The 21,746-nt window shown below is 38.8% G+C and overlaps 1 long non-coding RNA gene across 1 annotated transcript in view; it reads right to left on the bottom strand.

Moving 5' to 3' along the window:
* The window catches only part of LOC140712430 (uncharacterized), a 29,645-nt gene extending 9,118 nt beyond the window's left edge, over positions 1 to 20,527 (bottom strand). Inside the window, exon 1 of the long non-coding RNA XR_012094067.1 lies at positions 20,292 to 20,527. This is a non-coding gene — a long non-coding RNA (uncharacterized lncRNA). The remainder of the gene's footprint in view (positions 1 to 20,291) is intronic.
* Positions 20,528 to 21,746: the final 1,219 nt, after the last annotated feature.

Below are 21,746 nucleotides of genomic sequence, written 5' to 3' on the forward strand. Positions count from 1 at the left end.
AGGGCCAAAGAGCTTCAGAGAAAGGCCTAGACATGCGTTGCTGAAAGCATTTGACATTTGGGCTGGGGTGGCGGGGGAGAAGGAAACAGCAATTTCTTGGCACGGGCAGAGTTATGTCCTACAAAGTGTAACCTGGCAGCAGAGCAGGGGAGAGACTGGAGACCAGGAGACAAGTTTGGAGGCCTCTGCTATGGGTTAGCTGAAACAGGGAGGGGCCTTGAAGAGTGGGGCATGGCCCACCAGAGAGGAGATGGGAGACTCTTCCAGACCCTAAAGCCAACACAAAAGAGCCAGTTCATGAGGACAGGGGACACAGCTGGAAGTGACAGCATGTGTCCATTCATTAGCTGGGTAGTGCCATTATACAGGAGGGAGTGGGGCTGAAGGGACAGAGACATGGAGCGGTTATGATAAGGAACATGTACTTGAAGCTACTGCAATTCTAAAACAAGTCAGAGAAACAGATTTTCACCAGAGTTTCACTCTGCCACCCTGGAGTTCCAACTTGGCCTAGATTCTGATCACCCAAAGCAGAAGCATAAAGGAGAAGGACGCTGGCCAAATGCCCTTGGTGCCTTTGGGGGCCCAGTTAATCTCCCCTCCAGTGACTTTGTGTTCACTGCCAGCAGAGCACACACCTCCCTGCCACCGGAGGCCACAGCAAGTTCCTGCAAGACCCACAGAAAGCTGAACCTTGTTAGCTTTCAGTTCCCGCCAGCACCTCTAGGAAGCCCAGTGGAATGGGGGAGAGCTCCTGTACTCCCCCTGCACTGCCTTCTGCTGCTGTTGGTATCAAATACGATGATCAAGGCAGGGAAAGGGGATGAAAGGGGAGTGAGTTCAGAGATGGGGACAACCAGGAGTGTTGCCCATAGAGCCACTGAAGCCACTTAGAGAAGAGCCCACAGCCTTCAGGCTGGCCCCTTTCTGGAATCCGTAATGTGCCCCCACTCTGTGAGCAGCAGCCCCTCCTCTGAGTGTGGAATTACGTGGACTCACATATCACTGCTTAACCCACTAGGGTCCTTCCCATCCACACAACCCTTTTTATAGCTTGCAATGACTAAAGGTTTAGCTTGTTTCAAGAGAAATGCCAAGGAGCTGGTCTTGAACAAGTTCCCCTTGTCCTTCACTGGCAACTTCCACTTCCACTTCTGACTCCCTGCTTGAACATTTCTGGGCTTGCCTCCTGGCCATCAGCTCTACATCATTCGCCTCCCAGGCCTCCCTACTTCCTGTCTCTTATTCCCATTCCATGGAAAATGCAAACTTTCTGTGTTGAGCAAAGGCCTGTCAATCAAAGTGCAACTCACAGACAAAAGAATCACCGCCGTGGGTGGCTTCAGAGGTGTGTGGCTGCCAGAGCTGCCTGAGTCAGTGGAGACTGTGAACTTCCACTCTAGGGAGGAGCAGCCTGCCTCCTGGGCTCCTGTTCTGGGACAATGGCTGGGGAAAAGGGAAGGAGTGTGTATTCTGTGCCTTGTCATTCTGGGCTTTAAACACATCATCTATGTCATTGATCCCTCGCCACCATCCTGAAAGGCGGACTCTGTTATTCCCACTTTACAGATGAACAAGCAGATGCTCCAAGAAGTCACATGACTTTCCCAATGCCATCCTCCTTACCAGGGACAGAGGCAGGACTTCAGTGCAATTTTGACCCTAATACCGCTTCTCTTTTCCAAACATTTGACAAGAAGCTCTCTGCAACGCTAGCAGCTATTAATGTCATGAGGACATGCAATCTAGTAAGGGGACAAAATATTTGAAACCAGGACTTACCTGGAGAATTTCAGTGTCAGAAGGCCACCTGCAGGGATTGGTGGAGGTCCTGAACCTCCCTGTGACTCCTGGAGGAGCCAGGGTGTGCAGCCATCTACAGTGTGGGGCAGATTTCCCCCTCAGGCTCAGGTGGCATCTCCTAGCTTTTGCCCAGCCAGAACATTGCTAGCTGACATCTCCTTCATTCCCATCTCACCCCCACTCATTCCCGCCAACATCATTCACACATATCCTCCCTCCCCTCTGTTTTCCTCGCAAATTACACACGTTTCCAGATATTCTCTCAATTCTGGTTCTCTTCAAGCCAAATTTAGGTCTCTGGCACCAATCGTTGCTGCCAGGGGGCTTCTCAGAGACTGGAAGCACCAAGTTTGATGTCTTTGCCTCGGGAACATGTCTGCAGTCACATCTGCTGAGCTCTACACCCAGAGGTTCTGATTCTTGGGAACTATATCAGGGCCCAGGAATTTGCATCTTAACAGGCTCCCCAGGGAATTCTGATGCTGGTGGTCTGGGTATTGCACTTGGAGAAGCTCTGAATGAAACCACTGCAGAACGAATGGAAACATTTTAAGTGAAAAAGGAAGTGGAAAATACACTTAGAGATGTGGTGGAGGTGGGCAGGGGTGTGGGGGGTGGAAGGGTGCTGGGAATGAACATACATGGAGCTCCAGCTAGGAGCTGGTTACTTTGGATATCTCATCACCTTTGGGCCCTACAATAGCCTTGCAACAGACAGCTTATTTGCCCTTTTCACAAAAGAGGGAAGCAAAAGTTCAAGGAGGTTAAGAGACATACCCAAATTTTCATGGACTGTCAGTAAAGACCTGAAATTTGAAGCTACATCTGCCTGATTCCAGAAGCTTTCACAACCTACCTTGCCCCACTGATGACTCAGAAGGTACCAGGTACCAGATGCTTTTACACAGGGCTGGGCACAGAGTCAGTTTTCAAAACATACCTGCCAGGTGAATGAAGAACGAGTGAATGAATGAGAAAATGAAATAACAAAACTGCTTTGAGATCATGGAAAGTAGTAGCCCAAGAGGTTCCCTCTGTGACCTCATGCTCAAACTTCCTCTCCCACTGTTTCTTTAATCTGAAAAGTGACTCCACTAAATTTGCCCAGTTGATAAGGCCATGCAGCTCACCTGCACCTGTTAGCAGCAACCTGAATCCAAACAGGAAGCCAAGGCTGAGATAAGATCGAGGAAGGCAATGCCTGGAGTCATTACAAGGCTGAAATTAGTTTGTTGCCATAAGTAATCTGTTGAGCACCTCCTAAGTGCCAAGCTCTGTGCCAGGCCCCGAGGATAAGGCAGGAAACCAGACAGTCCCTGCCCTTGAATGTCTTACAATCTACTGGGGAAGCAAAGTGGGTATTAAAGAAATAATTACAAATGGGATGACTGATACAGAAAGGAAGAAGCATGAGGCCAAGCAGTCACAGCAAACCTTCCTGAGGACACACCCTGTAGGCTGGGACCTGAGCAATGAGGAGCTAGCCAGGAGCTCTTGAAGCTAGGGGAGCCACCTTCCTCTCTTCACATCACAACTATTCCAGAGCAAAAAGGTGCTTGTTTTTGTGTTTCTGGCCCCTGCTCAAAATGGCTTTCCACAGGCCATTATCCATGGTCAAGCTTTGCTTTCTCTCTGCTTCTACTCTCTTGCATTACCAGGGTTTTTCCTCCAGCAATAATGGCCAAGCCCTGCACTTTTCACTCAGGCCTCCTGCTGCCTCTCCCAGTTGCCTTCAGCCAGTGTCTGCTGAAGCCTCCTTGTAGTGGCCTCGGCAGTTGATTGCTAAACATTTTTTTCTTTTTTGTGAAAATTATTTTTATAGAGTTTGAAAGTAAAAGTGCAGTTTTGTTACATGGAGATAGTGTGTAGTGAATGAAGTCGGGGCTATTAGTGTAACCATCACCCAAATAGTGTACATTGTAGCTATTAAGTAGTTTCTCATTCCCCACCACCTCCCACCTTTCTGAGTTTCCAACATCTATTATTCCACTTTCTATGTCCATGTGTACACAGTTAGCTCCCACTTATAGGTGAGAATATGCAGTATTTTATTTTCTGTTTCTTAGTTATTTCACTTAAGATAATGGACTCCAGTTCCATCCACATTACTGCAAAAGACATGATTTCATTCTTTTTATAGCTGCATAGTATTTTGTGGTGTGTGTGTGTATGATGTTGGCTATGGGTTTGTTGTATATGGCTTTCATTATTTTAAGTTACGTTTCTTTGATGCCTACTTTGTTGAGTTTTTATGATGAAGGGATGCATAATTTCATCAAATGCTTTTTCTGTATCTTTTGAGATGATCATATGGTTTTTCCTCATATTTTGTTTATGTGATGAATCACATTTATTGATTTGTGTATGTTGAACCATCCTTGCATCCCTGAAATAAAACCCACTTGATTGTGGCTTATTATCTCTTTGATGTGCTATTGGATTCACTTTGTTAGTTTTTTTTTTGTTTTTGTTTTTGTTTTTTTTTGAGGATTTTTGAGAATCTGTGTTAATCAAGGATATTGGTCTGTAGTTTTCTTTTTCTTGTAGTGTCCTTGCCTCATTTAGGTATCATGGTGACACTGGCTTCACAGAATGAGTTAAAGATAATTCCCTCCTCCTTGATTTTTTTGGGACAGTTTCAGTAGGATTGGTACCAGTTCTTTGTATACATGATAGAATTCAGCTATGAATCCATCTGACCCTGGGCATTTTTTTTTTTTTTTTTTTGCTTGAGGGAGGGATTTTTAAAAATTATTGTTATTACTGATTCAATCTCACTACATGTTATCAGCCTGTTATTTGCTTTCTATTTCTTCCTGATTCATTCTTGTGAGGTTGCATGTTTGTAGATATTTATCCATTTCCCCTAGTTTTCCAGTTTGTGAAGATAGAGATGTTCATGACAGTCCCTGATGCTCTTTTGTATTTCTGTGGTATCAGTTGTAATGTCTCCTTTTTCATCTCTGATGGTGCTTATTTGAATCTTCTCTCTTCCTGATTAGTCTAGCTAGTGGTCTATCAATTTTGTTTATTTTTTCAAATAACCAACTTTTTGCTTCATTGATCCTTTGTATTTTTGTCTCAATTTCATTTATTCCTTCTCTTTGTAATTCCTTTCCTTCTGCTAGCATTGTGTTTGGTTTGTTCTTGTTTTTTTTTGGTTCCTTGTGGTGTGACATTAGGTTGTTAATTTGTGATCTTTTTAATTTTTGTTCTGTAGACGTTTACTGCTATAAACTTTCCCCTAAGCACTGCCTTTGTTGTTTCCCAGAGGTTTTGATATGTCGTGTCTCCATTTCTATTTGTTTCAAAAATTTTTAAATTTTCATCTTAATTTCGTTGTTAACCCAAAGATCATTCAGGAGCAGGTTGTATAATTTCCATGTATTTGTATTGTTTTCATAGTTCCTCTGGGAATTGATTTCTAGTTTTATTCCACTGTGGTCTGAGAAGATACTTGATACGATTTCAATTTTTTAAAATTTATTGAGACCTGTTTTGTGGCCTGACATATGCTCTATCTATACAGTTCTATGCGCTGTATACTCTGCAGTCATTGGATAGAACGTTCTGTAAATGTCTGCTAGGTCTATTTGGCCTAGATGCCTAATTAAGTCCAGTGTTTCTTTGTTGAATTTCTATCTCAATGATCTGTCTAGTGTGGTCAGTGGGGTGCTGAAGTGCCCCACTATTATTGTATTTCCATCAATCTCTTTTCTTGGGTTTAACATTTAATAGTATTTGTTTTATGAATCTGGCTGCATTGGTGTTGGGTGCACATATATCTACGATTGTTATAACTTCTTGGTGAATACATTCTTTTATCATTATATAATGACTGTCTTTTTTTTTCTTACTATTGTTGATTTAAGGTTATTTTATCTGATGTAAGTATAGCTACTGATTGATTTTGGTTTCTGTTTGCATGGAATATCTTTTTCTACCTCTTTACTTTGAGTCTATATGCCTTTACCAGTTAAGGTGGGTTTCTTGTAAGCAGCATATGTTTAGATCTATTTTTTAATTCCAACAATCTATGTATTTTAAGTGCATTTAATCCATTCACAATCAAAGTTAATATCGATGTACACGGTTTTGCTCTTGTCATAATGTTGTCGCCTAACTGCTTTGTAGTCTCATTTGTGCAGTTGTTTTATAAGACCTGTGATTTTTATACTTTTGTGTGTTTTTATAATGTTAAGTATCAACCTTTTGTTTACATGTTTAGAACTTCCTCGAGCATTTCTTGAAGGACTGGTCTAATGATAACAAATTCTCTTAGCATCTCCTTGGCTGGGAGATACTTTATTTCTTCTTCATTTATGAAGCTTAATTTAACAGAACACAAAATTCATGGTTGAGAGTTTTTTCTTTAAGTCTGAAAATTGAACCCCAATTTCTTCTGGTTTGTAAGGTTTCTGCTGAGAAATCTGCTGTTAGTCTCATGGAGTTTCCTTTATAGGTGATTAGACACTTTTCTCTTGGTGACTTTAGAATTTTTCCCTTACTTTGACTTCAGATAGTGTGATGACTATATGTCTTCGTGAAGTATATCTTGCAATGTATTTTCTTGGAGTTTTCTGAGCCTCTTGTATCAGGATACTAAATCTCTAACAAGACCAGGGAAATGTTCCTCAGTTATTTCCTCAAATAGGCTTTTCCAGCATTTTTTTCTTCTGACTCAGGTATACCTATGACTTGTAGGTTTGGACGTTTTATATAATCCCATACTTCTTGAAGGCTTTGTTCATTTTTAAAAACTTTTGCTTTATTTTTGTCTGACTGGGTTAATTCAAAAGACTTGTTTTCAAGCTTAGAGATTGTTTTTTCTGCTTGGTCTAGTCTATTATTAAAGCTTTCAACTGTATTTTGTAGTTCCTTCAATGAATTTTTCATTTCCAGAAGTTCTATTTGTTTTTGTGCTTTTAAAATATCTATGACTTTGTTTAATTTTTCATTTATATTCTGAATTGTTTTTCTGATTTCTTTATATTATTTTCAACTTTCTCTTGGATCTCACTGAGCTTCTTTAAAATCAATATTTTAAATTATTTACTTGGTATTTCAAATATTTCATTTTGGTTGGGATCCATTGTTAAAGACACAGTGTGTTCCTTTGTGGGTGTTGTAACAGTTTTTTCATACTTTCACAATTGTTTCTCTGCCCTTCTCATCTGAATAAACTATCTCTTTTTATTATTTTTTAATTTACTTTCATTTGGATAGGATTCTTCCCCCCTTGATGTTGTGTAGGGTCATTTGGCTTTGGTTCTAAGTGCTTTTAGTGGCCATGATGCTGTATGAGTTCCCTGGTTATAGATAGCCATTGTGTGGTGGCTTTCTCATATTCTGGTTGTAGTAGTAATGTACTGGACATGTAAGCAGGCTCACAGCCTCCTGCAGAGCCAGGGTGGCAGAGGTCTCAGGAAGTATATCTGTCCTCCAGTGCACATGGGTCAGCAGCTTCCGTCTGCGGTAAGATTTTGTGGGTAAGAGCTGGCTTCAAGAGAAGCAGATGGTATATGCTTGATTTTGTTTACTGGGAAAGTCTCTCTGTTGCCTCAGGCAATGGGCTGATCTGTGGAATGTAGAGTGGCCTGAATTCCCTGCTCAGCCCCAGATGCAGGGAGAGGGGAATAAAGCTGAGTGGAGCTGGACTGCCAAGCCTACCACTTGGATACTCCAATGGTGAGCACAAGCACTAGCCCTGATGGGGGTGGTGGAGGAGCTCCTGGTGAAATGCACCAAAGTCTTCATGGTGGGGGTAAGGAGGCTACCCCAGATCCACAGCCTGAGCAAGCAGGAACATGGTCCACTTCCCTGTCACTGATTGCTAAGCTTTCAAGGATTTTGTGGGCTGGCTAAACAAAGCTGTATTAAAAATTAAGTTAGATATGCAATTAAATAAATCATACTATATTATATTAAAGTCAAAGGTCATAAATACTAAAAACTCATTACGTCCTAAGTATTTTACTCCTATTATTTATGTTCTGGAGGAAATTTACATCTGTCATATCTGTATAGTATGTAACAATGGTATGTGTACAGTGGTATATGTAACAGTGGTACTGTGCATCTCTTCCCAATTCTGCATTCAGTGACATGAACTTAATAGCTTCAAATGGCCATTATGGGAGTATTTAGACCACAGGAATTGGTGTAAGTTGTTTTATTTATTGTCTCAATTTAACAAAGTGATTGAGAAAAATCTAATAATATAATTAAATTATATAATTAAACTTAAAAGGGTGTCCTATATAGCAGTTTTTTGGCATTAGACAACTATTATCGGATTCAGCAAAGAAGTTGCTCACATAATTGAGTGAAGTTTCAACTATATCTTCACTATTTCACTTTTGTCTCATGAAAATACCAACCAACCAACATTCATTAGTTGTATATTCATTGGAATTTTTCAATGATATGACTGATTTTGCTCATTAAAATAGTCATCAGGCATTTATTCATTGTCTGATTTTGTCACAGTATGGAGTTGCAAATTATAAAAACCATAAATTTTCCATGAAATAGGAAGTCACACTGAAGTTATGACTTTATATAGGTATATAGAATTTTCAATTAAGATTATTGGATATTTTTATTGTTTATAAATTCTGTGCTGCAATTCCTTTTTTTTTTTTTTTTTTTTTTTGAGACAGAGTCTGACTCTTTCACCCAGGCTGGAGTGCAGTGGCGTGACCTTGGCTCACTGCAACCTCCACCTCCCAGGTTCAAGTGATTCTTCTGCCTCAGACTCCCAATTAGCTGAGACTACAGGCGCATGCCACCACGCTCGGCTAATTTTTGTGTTTTTAGTAGAGATGGGGTTTGGCCATGATGCTAAGGTTGGTCTCAAACTACTGGCCTCAAGTGATCCACCCACCTTGGCCTCCCAAAGTGTTGGGATTACAGGTGTGAGCCACGGCACCTGGCCTACAATTCTTTATGTGACTTCAATTTACGATAAACTTATGTTCATATGTAGGTATACTTTTTTTTTTCAAAAACTTGGTTGTCCTTAGCCCTTCTGCCCTGTTTTCTCTCCTGTAGCCTGAGGTGTTTGGAGAATTCTACCCAATTATGTTGCTTGAGGAGCTACTTCTCTGCCCAGGCAGATCTCTATCCATTTCTAACATTTTCCTTCATGGGTTCACAAACCAGTTTTCATTTTAAAGGTAAGCCTTCCCTTCCTCCACTCACAACATTTAAATAAAATAAAATATAGGTAAATACTGGAGAAGCCCCATGGCCAACAGCAAATCTGAAGCATCCTGGCTGCAGGCCCTTCATAGCCAGCCTTTGTCCCTGACTCTGAAGTTCACTGGCTGGGAATTCTGGAATACTGGCACTGTGGCCCAGACACCATTCCTGGGCCTCTGTGTCTGCCATCTTCTTTCAGACTTTCCACCAGGAAAGCCTGAGGGGCTGTCCCTCTCCTGTATTGTTTGCTTCAAGGTCCAACTCACTTCTTTCAGAAGTTTCAAGACCTTTCTAGAAAAGACTGAGAAGGTTCAAGGTGTACAGGACTAATAATACTATCATACTATCACGGAGCTGAATCTGAGGTGAGATGTCTGCCACCTACCATTTTTATTATCCTGGGTACCACAGGATTTTCCCATTGTAATGTTTGATTATATAATTGGGTCTCCCTAGACATTGCCAGAAATGCCTGAAGTCTTATGTGGGTCAGGAGTCCATGGTAGACAGAAAGAAGTAAGACATTTGGCTTTTAGTTCAGTGACTCAGGGGAACATGGAACAGATATGAGTTATAGCTACTGGGCACCTGACACTTTGCTCAGACATTTAATGGGTCCCCACTTAATCCTTACTGAAACCCCATGAAGTAGATCCTATGACTATGCTTGTAGAAAGATGAGGACAACAGGGCCAAGAGAGTTAACACAATGTGCTGGAGTCCCACAGGTGATGAGTGGAGACTCAGGTTACAAACTTGTTCTCTCCCCTGGTCCTGCTGACTTGCTGCCCAGTTTGTCACACCCTCTGGCCTATGACCTCTCCCATTGTGGCCACAAGTGCACTTCTGCAGGTATCAGGACCAGATGGGACCAATGACTTGAAAGAAATCACTCTTCCAGATATCAGAAAATCTGATCAAAATGTGAACAAATCAAAGCAAGTTAATCATTTTCTCTGACTTAGTTTTTCTGTTTGTAAAATAGGTGGTCAAGAAGCCTAAATGAGGCCAGGCATGATGGCTCATGCCTGTAATCCCAGCACTTTGGGAGGCCAAGGTGGGCGGATCACGAGGTCAGGAGAATGAGACCATCCTGGCTAACACAGTGAAACCCCATCTCTACTAAAAATACAAAAAATTAGCCAGGCGTGGTGGTGGGTACCTGTAGTCCCAGCTACTCCGGAAGCTGAGGCAGGAGAATGGCATGAACCTGGGAGGCAGAGCTTGCAGTGAGCCGAGATCATGCCACTGCACTCCAGCCTGGGCAACAGAGCGAGACTCTGTCTCAAAAAAATTAAAAATAAATAAATAAATAAATAAATAAATAAATAAATAAAAAAGAAGCCTAAATGAGAAAATCTGTGGAGTGCCTGACACACAATTCTGTAGGGTCAACTTTAATTAATCCTACATGAGATGGCACTCATAAACCACACAGAAGAGAGACTGGCACATACAGTGTGTTCAAGAAGTACTATTCTTTGTTATTACTAATATTTTCTGACCTTTATTAGAACAATACTGAACCTACTACTTCTAAAATACCCACCTGCTGTAGAAGTTCCGGTAGCTGTCCTGCTTTTCCAGGACACAGTGGGTTACAAATCAGGCATCTATGGACCAGTTTAGGATCCTACCTACAATCTTTAATATTATTTCTACTGGAGTAGACGTGTGTTCTGAGTTCCAAGTAAGTGACTCATACATTGTTTGAAAACAAAGCCCATTTGTAGCTATGAATACTCCATGGCTTTCAAACCATTGCAGCGGGGTCGGGGGGTGCACAGAATCCTTTGTTCAAATGACATCTTATACATTAACCTAAGATATAAAACAGGTTCTGCAATGAGCAAATACAGTTGAGGAAGAGGTGGTAGAGGTGGCCTAGAGCCTGCATCCCTTACCAGAGTCCTGCCAAGCATGGTATAAGACTTACCTCATACTATTATCAGCTTGAACTTCTGAAGACAAGCTAGATTATTTGGTTTATTGAGAATGGTTATGTGTCCATTATATAGGGCTACTTAGGACACATGAAATGCCTTTGGTTGGAGGCTCTGTCTTATTTTTAATATGCCTTTGTTAAGCAGAAGTAATCATTTCATGATCATGGCAAGTTAATGGGGTTACTCTGCTGAACCCTGAGATATTACTAATATTACTTCCCATGGATCAAACAAAGTAGATCAAAGTCGAAGTTTTCAAAATCCTCCTGCAAAAGGAAATTTCTCCAGGCAAAACTTTGAGGTTTTCAGTTTTGAAAAGTAGACTTGACTCTCTTCTAGTAACAACAATACAAAAATCATTTTATTTGTGCCAGGCAGGAATATATTTCTCCTCAGAAACTATTTTATAGATTACATGTCATTTTCTACTTTCTTTTTTATTCTTGTAGTAATCATCTTCCTTTAAGAAAATGTTAGCACAGCATACAGTAGGCATGTTGAAGCAGATAAGCCCCACAAGCCAACCCAGCTATACAGTAGAGTTGCTTCTGCAAGCCTTCTAAATCCCAGGACCCACACAGTTCAATGTCAGGGCAGCACTGCATTCAAGAAGCCATAGTCTTGTGGCCAAAAAAAAGTAATTAAAAAGGAATTCGAAACCCTACCAGGCCTCCTCAAAACTGGAACAGGGATCCAAATTCAGTCTACAGCAACAATTTCTTCTCTCCCCAGTTCCCTGCACCCACTTGCCAGGTTTCTCGAGCATCTCTCTCTCCATAGGTCTTCTGTGCTTTTCTTCACACCAGCCCTGCACTGAGGTGGCAATTATAGGACTATGTTGGGTGGGCAAAGGAATGGTGGTGGGGAGGAAAGTATGAATAGCCTCTCTTCATCTTAATAACTTTGGTCTGAGGTTTGCTGTGTTCTAAATTGTATCCTCATTATTGCCTGATTTTGTGCATAGTACAAATAGATTATACAACCTGACGTTCTTCACTGAACCAGCTAGTTCAGTGAAGCAATATTTAATTCTGTCACTTTACAAGTTCTTAGTAGCCCAAATGGCAAAGAAAATCAGATCCCAGTAACAATAAGAGAAGTATTATGACCACTCTTTCTCATAGGATAAATAAGAGACTCCATGTATTCTTCTATTTGCACATGTTTAATCCATTGTAATTAAGGTTAAATAAAGTAAATAAAGTTATTACTCTGAAAATGCAATGAGAGACTACTGGTTTCTAGTCTAACATGTAAAGAGATTGGAATAAACCACTCGATACTAACACATAAAAAAGCTAAACAACTTGAAAAGTCAATGAATCTTAGATCTGTCAGAAAAGTAAGTGCACAGGGCAAAAAGCTGTCCCCCAAATTGGAGAGACAGGCAGGTGGATATAGAGAATCACAACTTATCAGAGCAGAAACTCACAAGCAGAAACCTCTCTGTGAACAAGTGCAAGGATAGGAAAACCTAATTGTAATTGAAAGTGTTGAAAGAAAACACTCACCAACTAAGAATTCTACATCCTGCAAAATTATTCTTCAATAGTAAAGTAAAAATAAGGATTTTCTCAGATAAACAAAAATTTAGGGAATTTGTTGCCAGTAGACCTGCCTTGCAGGAAATGTTAAAAGGAATTCTTCAGAAAGAAGGGAAATTATGTAAGTCAGAAACACGGATCTCAATAAAGGAAGGGCATCAGAAAATAATTAAGTGAAGGTAAAATGAAAACTTGTTTTTCTAATTCTTTTTTTTTTTGAGATGGAGTTTTGCTCTTGTTGCTCAGGTTGGAGTGTAATGGTGCGATCTCAGCTCACTGCAACCTCTGCCTCCCGGGTTCAAGCAATTCTCCTGCCTCAACCTCCCAAGTAGCTGGGATTACAGGCATGTACCACCATGCCCTGCTAATCTTGTATTTTTAGTAGAGATGGAGTTTCTCCATATTGGTCAGGCTGGTCTCAAACTCCTGACCTCAGGTGACCCACTCCCCTCAGCCTCTAATTCTTAATTGACCTAACAGATAACAGTTTATTCAATATAATATCACCAGTCTACTCAATAATGTATGCTTACATTATATAATATATATTCCAATGTATGCTTACATTATATTATAACATATATATATTCCTATGTACGCTTATGTATAAGTGAGAAGAATGACAGCAATGATACAAGAGATGGAAAGCAAGAATTACGAATTTTTTTTTTCTTTTTTGAGACGGAGTCTCACTCTGTCGCCCAGATTGGAGTGCAGTGGTGCAATCTCCGCTCACTGCAAGCTCCGCCTCCTGGGTTCATGCCATTCTCCTGCCTCAGCCTCCTGAGTAGCTGGGACTACAGGTGCCTGCCACCACGCCTGGCTAATTTTTTGTATTTTTAGTAGAGACGGGGTTTCACCGTGTTAGCCAGGATGGTCTCGATCTCCTGACCTTGTGATCCGCCTGCCTTGGCCTCCCAAAGTGCTGGGATTACAGGCGTGAGCCACCGTGCCCAGCAAGAATTAGGAATATTTTGTTATTATAAGATACTTACACTACCTATGAAGTGATATAGTGTTATTCGAAAGTCGACCTGGATTAGTTGTAAATGGATAGGGCAAACTCTAGGGCAACCACAAAAAAAGAAGTATAATTGATATACTAAGAAAAGAAAGAAAATGGGATCATATGGAATACTCAACTAAAATTACAAAAGGCAGAAAAAGTTTAGAAGACCAAAAAAAGGAGTGAAGAACAAGGGCACTAAATAGAAAACAGTAATAAAGATGGTAGATGATAATTCAACTATATCAATAATCATTTCAAATATCAGTGTCTAATACAGTAATCAAAAGACAGAGATTGTCAGAGTGAATCCAAAACAAAACTCAACTATATGACGCCTACAAGAAACCCACTTTAGCTATGAAGACATATATATTAAAAGTAAAGGAATGGAAAGAGATATACCACGCTAACACTAATCAAAAGAAAGTAAGAACAGCTTATTAATTTCAGACAGATCCAACTTTAGAACAAGAAAAGTAATCACGCAGGAAAAAGAGGAGCATTACATAGGGATAAAATATTCCAGGAAGACATAACAATCTTTAATGTGTGTGTACCTAACAAAAACAGAGTGTCAAACTCCATGAGGCAAAAAATGACAGAACTATAAAGAGAAATAGAAGAATTCATTACTATAGGTGGATACTTCTACACTCCTCTATCAGAAATGGACAGAACCAGCAGGCAGAAAATCAGTAAGGACATAGCTAAACATAATACCACCACCGAAACACTGGATATAAAGGAAAGCTATAGACTACTTCCATCTAAAACCATCAAATTATATATTTTCTCAAGCTCATATGGGACCTTCACTGAGACAGACCACATTCTGGAGCCGTAAAACCCATCTTAACATATATAAAACAGTAAAAATCATACAATCTCTGCTTTCAGTCCACAGTGGAATTAAATTACAAGTCAATAACAGAAAGTTGAAAAAAATCCCAAAATACTTGGAGATGAAGCAAGACTTTCTTTTATTCTTTCTTTTCCTTTCTTTTCTTTTTTTTTGAGATGGAGTCTCACTCTTTTGCCCAGGTCGAGTGCAGTGGTGTTATCTCTGCTCACTACAAGCTCCACCTCCCGGGTTCACACCATTCTCCTGCCTCAGCCTCCCGAGTAGCTGGGACTACAGGCGCCTACCACCACACCCCGCTAATTTTTATATTTTTAGTAGAGATGGGGTTTCACCGTGTTAGCCAGGATGGTCTCAATCTCCTGACCTCGTGATCCACCCTCCTCAGTCTCCCAAAGTGCTGGGAGCACAGGCTTGAGGCACCACACCCGGCCATCAAATAACATGGATCAAAGAAGAAATTGCATGAGAAATTAAAAAATCATTTTGAAGTAAAAAGAAAATACAACTTAGCAAAACTTGTGGGAGCATTCAGAGGAAAATTACATTAAATGTATATATCAGAAAATAAGAAAAATCTGACATTAATAATAATTTAACCTTCCATCTTAGGAAATGAAATAAAGAACAAATTAAATCCAAAGTAAGCAGAAGAAAAGAAATAAAACCTAGAGCAGAAATCAATGAAATTGAAAACAATAAATCAACAGAGAAAGTTAACAAAGCCCAAAACTCATTCTTTGAAAAGATCAATAAAATTAATAAATTTCTAGCTAAGCTAACTAAGAATAAAGAAGATAGAAATTAATCATGTTAGAAATTAAGCTGGGCATGTTGGCACATGCCTGTAGTCCCAGCTACTTGGGAGAATGAGACAGGAGGATCACTTGATCCCAGGAGTTCCAGGTTTCAGTAAACTATGATCATGCCATTGAACTCCAGCCTTGGCAGCAGAGTGAGACCCTGTCTCTAAAAAAATAATAATAATAAAAAACTTACCTATGTAACAAACCTGCACGTTCTTCACATGTATCCTGGAACTTTAAATAAAATAAAAAATTAAAAATAATAATAAAATACAAAAGAAATTAAAGAGGGGACATTACCTTATATCTCATAGATATTAATAGGATAATAAAGGGATATTATGAATAATTTCATATCCACAAATTTGATAACCTATGTAAAATGAACTAATTCCTTTGTCTCAGTCTATTTTGTGTTGCTATAGCAGAATACCAGGGACTGGTAATTCGTTAAAAAAAAAAAAAAAAGAATTTATTTGGCTCATGATTCTGATGGCTGGAAAGTTCAAGATTGATCATATGAAAAAAACACAGTTGAAGGAGGAAGCAAGAGAGAGGGGAGAGTTGCCAGGCTCTTTTTAACAACCACCTCTCACAGGAAATAATAGAGGGAGAACTCACTCACTCCTGAAGGAAGGCATTAATCTATTTATGAAGGACCTAACTCCATGACCCAAACACCTCCCATGAGGTCCTACCTCCAATCCTGGGGATCAAATTTCAATACAACAGTAAGAGGGGACAAAAATCTAAACCATAGCATTCCTTGAAAGACACAATCTGCCAAAATTCACACAAGAAAAAAAGACAATCTGATTAGACCTACTGTTACATATATTAAATCAATAATTAATAACATTTTAAAATATAAAGCACCAGGCCCAGATGGGTTTACTGGTAAATGTTACCAAACACTTAAGAAAGAAATTATACTAATTCTCTACAATATTTTTTAGAGGATGGAAGCAGAGAGCATACTTTCTAACTCATTCTGTGAGCCCAGTGTTTCCTTAATACCAAAACCAGACAAAGACATTACAAGAAAAGAAAACTGCATACCAGTATCTGTCTAGAACACAGATGCAAAACCCTTAACAAAATATTAGAAAATTGAATCCAAATATTTATAAGAAGAATTATACACCATGACCAAGTGGGATTTATTCCAGATATGCAAGGCTGGTTCCACATTTGAAAATCAATTAACATAATTCATCACAGAACATCCTGAAGAAGAAAGAAATCACACAATCATATCAACAGATACAGAAAAAGTATTTGACAAAACCTGACACCCATTTATAATAAAAACTCAGTAAAGTAGGAAGAAGGCAACCTTCCTTAACTTAATAAATAACATTGACAAGAAACTTCTCTCTAAGATCAGAAACAAGAAAAGGATATTACCTCTCCCCTGCTTTTCAACATCATACTGGAAATTCTAGCTAGTGCAATAAAATAAGAAAGGAAATAGGTATGAAGGTTAGGAACGAAGAAAGAAAACTATTTTTGTTTGCAGATGACATAATCATCTATGCAGAAAATTTAAAAGAATGGACAAAAGAACTCCTGGAACTAATAAGTAGTTATAGAAAGGTTGCAGGGTACAAAGATAATGTACAAAAGTCAATTACTTTTCTATATAGCAGCAATGAACAAGTAGAAGTTGAAATTTAAAACACATTACTGTTTACATTAGCAATCCCCCAAAGTACTTAGGTATAAATATAACAAAATACAAGATCTACATTAAGAAAATCACAAAACTGATGAAAGATATCAAAGAACTAAATAAATGGGAGATGTTCAGTTCATGAAAAGGAAGTCTCAATATTTTCTATATGTTGGTTCTTCCCAGTATGATCTATGGATTCAACACAATACTAATTGAAATTGTAGCTAGTTATTTTGTGGATATTGACAAACTGGTTCCAAAGTTTATATGAAGAGGCAAAAAACCCAGAATAGCCAACTTAATATTGAAAGAGAACAAAGATGGCTTTGACACTACATGGCTTCAAGACCTTTTGTAAAGCTGTAGGAATCAAGGCAGGGTGTTACTGGTGAAAGAATAGGTAAACCAATAAATGAAACAGAAAAAAATGATCCAGAAATAGACCTACATAAATGCAGTCAAACCAATCAATGAAACAGAAAAAAAATGATCCAGAAATAGGCCCATATAAATACACTTGACCAACAGCAAAGGAAAACCAATGGATCAAAGATAGAATTTTCAACAAATTGTGATAGAACAATTGGATATCCACTTGTAAAAAATAATGAATCTAGACACAGACCTTACAACCTTATAAAAATTAACTCAAAATAAAACATAGGCCTAAATTTAAAAACAAAACTATGAAACTCCTAAAAGATAACATAGATGAAAATCTAGATGACCTTGGGTGTGACAATGACTTTTTAGATACAACACCAATGGCACAATCCTTGAAAGAAATAAATGGTAAGCTGGACTTCGCTAAAATTAAAAACTTCCAAGAAAGACAATGTCAAGAGAATAAGAAGACAAGCCACCAGGTGAAAACATTTGCAAATGACACATGTGTTAAAGGCATACTATCCAAAATATTCAAAGAACAACTAAAACTTACAAAGAAGAAAATGAACAAACCAGTTAAATGATAGGCCTGAACAGACACCTGAACAGACACCTCACCCAAGAAGATACTCAGATGGGAAATAAACTTATGAAAAGCTATTCAGCATCATACGTCATCAGGGAATTGCAAGTTAAAGCAACAATGATATACCACTACGTATTGATTAGAATGGCCCAAATCCAGAACGTTGACATCACCAAATGCGATGAGGATGTGGAGCAACAGGAACTCTCATGCATTGTTGGCGGGAATGTATAAATGGTATAGCCATTTTGGAAGATAGCTTGGCAATTGCTAAGAAAATTAAAAATACTCTTACCATACAATCCAGTGATTGCACTCCTTTGTATTTTCCCAAGTAAATTAAAAACATATGCCCATACAAAAACCTACACATGGATATTTATGGCAGCTTTATTCATAACTGTCAAAACTAAAATGTCCCTCATTAAGTGAATGGCATCACCAAATGCGATGAGGATGTGGAGCAACAGGAACTCTCATGCATTGTTGGCGGGAATGTATAAATGGTATAGCCATTTTGGAAGATAGCTTGGCAATTGCTAAGAAAATTAAAAATACTCTTACCATACAATCCAGTGATTGCACTCCTTTGTATTTTCCCAAGTAAATTTAAAACATATGCCCATACAAAAACCTACACATGGATATTTATGGCAGCTTTATTCATAACTGTCAAAACTAAAATGTCCCTCATTAAGTGAATGGGTAAACTGTGGTACATCTAGACAATGAAATATTATCTCACACTAAAAAGGAATGAGCTAACAAGCCATGCAAAGACATGGAGAAAACTTAATCAAATAATGCAAAATAATAATTATTGCATATTGCTAATGAAAGAAGCTGATCTGAAAAGCTACATACTCTATGATTCCAACCATATGATATTACAGAACAGATAAACCTACTGAGACAGTGAAAAGATGAGTGGTTGCCAGTGGTTAGGGAAGATGAATAGGCAGAGCACAGAGGTTTTCAGGCCAGTTAAACTAATCTGTGTAACACTACAGTAGTGGATACATGCCATTCATTTGTCAAAACCCATAGAATGTACAACACCAAGTGTGAACCTTAATATAAACTATGTACTTATGATAATGACACGTCAATGTAGGTTCACTGATTGTATAAATGTACCACTGTGGTATGGATGTTGATACTGAGAAGGTTATGCATGTGTGGGGTAAGTGAATATATAGGAACTTCTGTACTTTCTGCCCAGTTTTGCTGTGGACCTACAACTACTCTTAAAAATAAATGTCATTGATTAAAGAATAGCTAGAGAAGTCTAAAACCAAAGGGAGGAAACTGGATAGTGATTTGGAAAGTTCAGATTCTATATTTAGTTATTTCACTATCTAGATAACTTTGTTCAAATCTTAACTTCATTCCATCTCAGTTTCCTTTCAAAGTAAAGATTGTAAACTAGATAAACTCAAATATCCCACCAAGTCTTAAACTGTGTGATTCTATATACCAATATTGTTTAAAAGTGAATGCATTAGAATTCCATCAGAAATCCTAAATCAGAGACCAGTAGCAATATTGGAAGACATTCATATGTGAAATAAAATCAAGATGAAAACATAATTGAACATTCTCTCAAGCTAGTTTTATATTCTCCAATGTTCTGCCTACTACTACTTGAGTAATATTGTTGAATAAAAATTAAAGGCCATAACAAAAAAAAAATCCAGTGAGAGGCAGATGCTAGATAATAAAACTGTAAATTCCTCTTTTTGCTCTGATGATGGGAAATTAGTGAAATTGTGAAAATTGACAATGATTTGGGGTAAGAAATATCTCTTAAATTTAAGGATTGACCCCTAGAAATCAGAAATGTTTTCAGAAAAGAAGTCAACTGGAAAACAAGTCAACTGGAAATTCCTATGAACAACCTCTAGACTATATTTTCATTTCTTGCTAATCATATTCTTATTTATTTAAAAATGAGACTTTATATATGCCAGTACTGAAGATTCAAAAATTGATAAAATAGTCCCTGGCTTCAAGAAGCTCCTACTCTCGTCTATAGTTATAGACCAGCATAGTTACAGACCAGCAGACTCCAGAATGCTGTGTTATAAGTAATCTGGAAGGAAGCTTGCATTGTGGAAGCACAAAGCGAGGAAAGATCAAGTCTCCCTGTAGGTAGAGGGTCGGGGACACCACACCAAACACAGAACACTAGCAAGGGTAAGTATGCATAATGGCTGAAAGGTATGAATGTGCATGGTGGCTTTAGGAAACTATGAATACCCAGTGAGGCCGAAATAAAGGAAGCAGGGAAACAAGATTGGGGGTGGAGGTGAGGATTTATAAGATATCTCTGAAGGACAGGAGCAAAGTGGACTGGCTGCAAGAAAAGGTTATGGTTAAAGGAATAAGGAAAACTAACATTAATTCTTTATCCTGTGTAACACAAATACCCAATTAGTAGACTGGGCTCTACCACAACAATCTGAAGCCTTACCTCCTAGATCCTTAAGTGGCTGCCACCTCCACAAACTCCTTCATTTTCTGTAACTCAAGAGAGAGCTCAGGAATCAAGGACTTGACACATGGCAGAGGCCCTAAGTGTCTCGAACCAGGGATCCTCGGACTGGAAGCAGTATTCTATTTCCAAGTGGTGAGAAGGGGCCATAAAGAATCCAAATTCCTCCTCGATATTGAGTTCCTTGATGTTTGTAAAATTTCACCTGTCCTTTAAAAAAGTTATAATTTGAAAGAAATAAATACTCAAGTCTCTATGTACATAGAATATCTTTTTTAGCAGTAGAATAGTAATCTCCACAAGACATTTTACAAGGAACTGAGGTCACACAAAGTACTATTTATTAAAAAATTGCCCCCACCATTTTACTTTTACTTTTTACATTTTCTTTATAATATCAGCTTGCCTTTTTTTCCCACTGTGCTTTTTAAAGACAAGACTAGAATAAGTGCAAATAAATGAGCCACATATAACAATATTAGAGTATGTTAAGGGCACTGGCTTTCCGTTCTAGCATTGACATAATTTGGTATTTGACCATGGGTAAGGCTTTTGACAGCTCTGAGCCTTGACTTCTCTATCAGGAAATAGATGAAGGTGATCTCTTAAGTTCCTTCCTGCTCAAATATCCTGTGGTCTTATCCATCTTTGCATCTCTTTCGATAAGCACTGTGCTTGACACATAGTAGATGCTTAATAAATATCTTGAGTAGATGAGTGTGGGGTAGTTTGCTACTATTCTCATTAAAGACAATGTAGTTGGAAGTGCTTTGCTCCCCCTTCTGTTGGTGCATGATGGTTAGGATAAGCATATACCCTGTCAAAGGGAATAGTCATTACTATTGTCTTACAGGCACTCGGCCTTGGTTTTCCACAACCAATTAAAACCTTTTAAAAATGCTATGGTGGCCAAAAACAAAACAAAACAAAACAAACAAAAAACAACATTTCTGGGACCTGTATTGAACCCACAGAGCAAATCTATCCTGCAAGAATAGCATGAGTAGAAATCAATGGGCCCTTTCAGTCTGAAGACTAATGTCTTTCTCTAGCTCTGGGTTTGAATATATGGTTTGAATTTGGAAATGAGTATACTGTGCAGATGAAGTTCACACTATCTTGTTTTTCAGAGATGTATGTGTACATATGCACTCACATGGACTCCTACTGCTATGTACCAAATCAACAGTCATGAAATGGGCAATGATAATTTCCTGATAGACACATCAGAGACTGGCAGAAATGATCCATGTAATGGATACTCTAAGATCCCAGAAGAACATTCCAGTGCAAAGGTACACAGTTAGATAGAGCATCCTGTTGGTCATGTGTCTCTCCTCAAACTCGTATCAGTGTGCTTTGCACAGACTAAAATGCAAAGACATGAAATTGCAGCTGTTCAATCTGCAGTGGTAACTGGAAAGGCAAAGCCAA

This window comes from Chlorocebus sabaeus, chromosome 9 (assembly GCF_047675955.1).
Source record: "Chlorocebus sabaeus isolate Y175 chromosome 9, mChlSab1.0.hap1, whole genome shotgun sequence".
Lineage (NCBI taxonomy): Eukaryota > Metazoa > Chordata > Mammalia > Primates > Cercopithecidae > Chlorocebus > Chlorocebus sabaeus.